The sequence below is a fragment of the Pseudorasbora parva genome, chromosome 4 (genome assembly GCF_024679245.1).
Source record: "Pseudorasbora parva isolate DD20220531a chromosome 4, ASM2467924v1, whole genome shotgun sequence".
In the NCBI taxonomy this organism is placed as follows: domain Eukaryota; kingdom Metazoa; phylum Chordata; class Actinopteri; order Cypriniformes; family Gobionidae; genus Pseudorasbora; species Pseudorasbora parva.
In genome coordinates, this window is record NC_090175.1 from 4,438,416 (window position 1) to 4,444,415 (window position 6,000).

Consider the following 6,000-nt stretch of genomic DNA (forward strand, 5'->3'; position numbering starts at 1 on the left):
CCAACTACTACTACAACTACTTGTTGAACTACTACTGAGCAACTGGTTTCCCACTGAAGCTAAGCAGGGCTTAGTCTGGTCAGTACCTGGATGGGAGACCAAATGGGAAAACCAGGTAGCTGCTGGTAGAGGTGTTAGTGAGGCCAACAGGGGGTGCTCACCCTGTGGTCTGTGTGGGTCCTAACACCCCAGTATAGTGATGGGGACACTATACTGTCAATGAGTACCGTCTTTCGGATGAGTTTTTAAACCGAAGTCCTGACTCTCTTTGGTCATTAAAAATCCCTGGATGTCCTTCGATATAGAGTAGGGGTGTAACCCCGGCATCCTGGCCAAATTTGCCCATTGGTCCCTCTGCCCATCATGGCCTCCTAATCATCCCCCTCTCCTGATTGGCTCAATCACTCGGTCTCCTCTCCACCAATCAGCTGGTGTGTGGTGAGCGTTCTGGCGCAATATGGCTGCCGTCGCATCATCCAGGTGGATGCTGCTCATTGGTGGTGGTTGAGGAGATCCCCCTCCCCCATATTAAAAGTGCTTTGTGTGTCTAGAAAAGAGCTGTAAATGTAATGAATTATTATTATTATTATTATTATTATTATTATTAATAATTCATTGTTTGGCTGAAAATTAAGATGTATTCATATCGGCTGCATTCATTATTAATTCATAGCTATGTCATGAGAAAACAATTTACATTTTGCTTGTTTTATTAAAATTTTCAGTGAAAAAAAAAGTTATATAATTAAATATTAGTCAGCATTTGTCATTATTATTGAACGTAAGTGTTCAGGTGGGCTAGCAATGCAATTTATTCCGGGGTAATCTTAATTTTTAAGTAGTGATACCGTAAATCCTCTAATATAGGCCCGGGATTTTATCTTACTCAAGCGCATCGCGGTCCAGGCCTTTATTGGAAGGAGGCCAGAATAAGAGGCAGGCCTCAATTTCTATTTGAGCAAATCAAACTACCAGTAGAATGAATAAAAATGAGATTTCGTCTATTTCAACCTATAAAATACTAGGTTCATTTAATGAAAACGTACAGTTACCATAACATTATGGTATGCATACAGAACATTAACAACAAATACCGGTAATTCAGGATAAATTCCAGTGTAGAAATATGGTAACAAATACGTAGCAAACATAGGCTACCAGAAGTGCATTTAACCATACACGGTGATAATTCGGTTATTGATTCATTACAAAAGGCAACAGACACCTTACCGCTCCAAAGTTTAACCATTCCTGTCTCGTTTGGTTTGAAGTAAAAAAAAAAAAAATCCTCCAATTCTGTTTAATCCTCGTCCTCCTCATGTCCCGCTGCGCATCTGTCATCCTCGCGCAGGCAATTGAGCCCGCGTTACTTGCGGCCTGATGGATGAATTATCTCTCACTTCAACGCGATTTTTTAAAGTCCTTTTTATAGAATTTTTCATCGCTGCTGTTTCTCTATCACACAACTGCAAATTACAGGCTAAGTGAATAGGTAAACACACTTCATGAAGTCACAGGCGTGAGCCGCGCCACATACATGAGACAGCCTATTGCCTTAACACAGCTGTCAATCAAACATCATGCAAAAAAATAGACTGTACAAAACTATTTTTATTTATTCCAGTATTTGAGATGTTATAATCATTTTGTATTTATGTTAAATAATTTAAACAACATTTATTTAACAAATTTTATTATATTTGTATAATAAACTGAGGGGCCTGTCATCATAGTGGGCGGGCCTGTGCACGTCATGCCCGTCCGCTGGCTACGCCCCTGAGCGTTGGTTCTAATAATAGCCCCAGCCGCTATTAGAGACCGGCCTTTATTTACCTTCGGAGACAGCGAGACCGCCCAATGTTGGAGACCCGGCCGCTAATGGAATACAGGCCAAAATTAGAGGATTTACGGTACTTATATTTTTGGAGTATAAAAAGCAACAGTCTTCTGCAAAGATGAGATTTTCAAGCAGTGGCCCAACATCTCCTTTGTGCCAACATTAATGGTCAGAGCTCAGAGGTGTTTATTCCTCTTCATGAGTTTATCTCAACACACCTAACTGGAAGTTTCCATTGACCCCAATGACCCTGATTCGCTGCTTCAGGTGTGTTTAAAGGAGTACTTCAGCGCTGGGAAGATGAATCTGTATTTAAACTTGGTCCTCAATGTAGTAGAAATGTGAAATTATTTTTTAATTTGGTGCCTTCTAGACTGAGAAAAGACAAAAAATGTATTTTTGTCTCATGGGGATGAAAGACTACAATTCCCAGAATGCTTCTCTGCCCTATGAGGCCATTCCCAAAGCCACCAACTTGATTACAGTGACTGACTGAGTTAGAGAAGACACTACAATTAAAAACTGAACGTGTGTGTTCAATATAATGAGTGAGTCGCCGCGCGAGTCTCACAGCACTGAGCACTAACTGGACGAGTGAAAAAAATGAGCTGATGAGGTCTCGTGATGAGAGCTGAGGTAATCACGACTACACTCGCGGCATACATTCACAACGCGAGTTCAGTCTGGCACGCGTTTCAGTTCATGCCTTTGCAAGCTTAATTTTCATAGAAATTAATTTGAGAAGTTAGAAGACTTACATTGCTCACCATAGCTCCGTTTAAATGAGTGCCTGTAGCTGAGCTCTCCCTGCGAGCTGAGTGTCCCATCCCCCATGCGCAGATTCAAAACATGCGGAAATGGCTCCCTCTGCTGGCTGTAGTCTTTAGCCTTTGGCCAAACGTTCCTCCTATGATGCAAATATCGTCAATTTGCATCATAGGAGGAATTTTTCCAGAAATAAAATGCATAAATCTCTTGTCTCAGGGGGATATGAGGGGGGAAAGCACAATCATTTGAATATACTCCAGGGTTTCTACTGATACAAGGCCATATGCTAATCGCTGAAGTAACCCTTTAATTAGGGCTGGACATACATTTTTGTTAATTTCCATTGATTAAATGAAAGTATGTATTGTCAACTTAATTTAAAAAAAAAAAGAAAAAAGAAAACGAATCAGCAAACAAATAGATACAGTATACATATTAAAACAGGAACTTGAGAGTATAAATGGATATTTTCTTCAGTCTGACTGTCCTCCACGTAATAACCAATGGTATGATGTTGGGGCGGGACTATCGGTTTGTCTGACCAACGAAATGATAGTCAGCGGTGTTTGAAACTTGTTTGACAACAGTATTTTGTAGAGATGTTACGCATCACCTTCAACTTGAATAGATTAGATTGTCTTTAAAAAAATAACACTGATCATGTTTATGTTGTGGAAACCCTTTATTAATTATTTTAATAAGACAGCAATTAGTAAACACTAATCCAACTACTCCACCCCTGTATCTGCAAAGTGAATTTTGTAGGAATTTTTCTTTGTACCAATGTAGAATATTTAAAAAAGAGAATGTTCAAAAAAGAGAAACCAATATTGTGTGATTGTGTTTGATGAAGCCAGCGACTCATACAATAAACACACTACAGTCTGAACACAGAGAGAACAAAAGAACAACTGGTAAGAGTTAGATCATTTTATTTTTGATATTTTGTTTCACAGTAAATATGGTTTCAAAGAAGCTTTACAGAAAATCATGTGCTAATGTGTTAAAGCCTTCAAACCACAAGTGAGCAATGCCTCAAGCAGAAAAATAAAAAAAACTGCATAAAATATTTAAAGAAAACAACAGATTTATCTGGAGGATTAGAAATAGACATTAGAATCAACATTTGCTATAGTATCTGTTAACGCAGTACTGTGTGTGTCTCGCTCTGTTTACTGCATATCTGTCTGTCCTTTTAAATCAATCATTTTATACACATTCTCTGATGTAGAGATTCAACTGGGGATGATGATGATGATGATGATGATGATGATGATGATGATGATGATGATGATGATTTTGTTTCTGGGAATTTTATATATAAAAACATTGTTAAAGGAAACTTTTTTTACACTCAGAACTTGCATCACTTTTCTCATAGTACAGATGCTCATCACTGATATATTTCACACATTCACTACCCAGAAATGATCTTTGCTGACACACAAACACACACTTAGAAAATAGAATCACAAGCTGTTAGTTTGAGTTCCCAGAACTGAAGTCAAGTACAAGGGAAGTAAAAGGACTCACATATGTGTTAAAATATGTAACACTGCTTTCAAATTCATCACACTAATGCTAGAATGCCAAACACTGTAGTACAAATTAATATTTTTAATTGTATTATGGTTTAATATCAGTGATAAAACCCTCTGTACCTGTAACAGTGATCCGCACTCGTGTGATGAAGCTCTTGTGTCCTTGATCAGACTGAACTCCACACCAGTATTCTGAATCTTGTTCAGTCACACGACTGATGCTTCCCATCAGGAGCTGCTCTTCTCTGTCATCATACAGCTGGATCTTTCCCTCACTCCTCCATCTTCTGCTCACCTTCACAGACGTCTCTTCAAAACAGAGATCAGCTCCAGATCTCCAGCAGAGAAACTTCACATCACTCCTGTGGGATTGTGGGTATTTGCAGCTGATGTTCACAGATCCTCCTGCAGCCGCTGATAGACTGATGCTCTTCACACAACAATCATCTGTTTGAGATCCAAATAAAGAGCAGCAATGTTACAATGAGCAGATATATTCATGATTCTGTCCAATAATGCATGACTGACTGAAAGCAAAGTAACGAATGTGTCAGGAAACCGTGAATAAACAGACAGCAGGCAGCGATGCAGGATCCAAATGCAGTGAGACTTTAATAAACAGATAATCAAAATATGATTCCGGACCGAAATAACAAAACACAAACAGAACAGAATAGAACAGAACGTCTCAGTTACGTATTTAACCCTTGTTCCCTGAAGAGGGAACGGAGACGTCAGTAACTGACGAATGGGGGTTTCGCTTAGAAGCCTATCAACTTTGAGATCTAGAAAACGCCCAAGGGCAGGGCAAATGCCATGGGCATGCAGTATTTGCATGCGTAACTCCGCCTACCCACATGGGTATATAAGGAAGTAGCTGGCATGATCGCATTATGTTTATCTGCTGAGGAGCCAAGCTGAACTCTCGTATCAGCGGTACAGCACATGTGGCAGAGGGACGTTACATCTCTGTTCCCTCCTCAGGGAACGATGGTTACATACGTACACTCCGAGTAACGTCAGTGACTGACGAATGGGGGTCCCAATGTAATCACGCCACTCGACTGTCTTCCAGTGCCCTGTGTAAGCACAAGACTAGAACAGCCGAAGGCCTCCACTTATCACAGGAGTTACCAAAGTAGACTGGGAGTCATATTCCAGGTGGAGATATGCGCCAAAATGCCTACCCGTAGGGAGGACTTAGGAATACACATATGACCTGCTACGGGCTGCATATGGAAGATCCGCGGGCTACCAGCCGCAGGTGGATTTTTAACCCCAGGAGGCGGCAAGCTTGCCAAGGGAATGCACCCGCTCAAGGAGGCTTGCGGTGAAAATACACATGTGGGGGTTGCCCGGAGGGAGAACCATGCACATGGAGGCACCTGGCCGGACACGAGTGTCTGGGCTAGATAGGGCAGACTTTCTGCCGTTGGCATCGTCAGTGCTGGAGGAGCTCAGGGCTTTCGGAGAAGCTCACCTGAGGAAATATTGCATGTATCCACTCTGTGGAGTGGAATGGCGAGCAAGCGAAGACACCTGAGCCTAATCCATTACCGGCCACTTGTAGAGGCGAGTACATAGTCGGATACAGGCTCCTCTCAGAGATTGTAAAATCTGGTGCATGTGTTCGGTGTCACCCAGCCTGCATTTCTGCAGATGTCTGTTAGCGGAGCGACATGCGCTAAAGCCCAAGAGGAGGCCACACTCTGGGGGGAGTGTGCCCTGACCTCAAGGGGGCATGGGCGCCCCTGCTGCTGGTATCCCAAAACAATGGTGTCTATTATCCAGTGAGACAACCTTTGCTTTGAGAGAGCCTTCCCTTTCAGCTTCCGACCATAACAGACAAAGAGC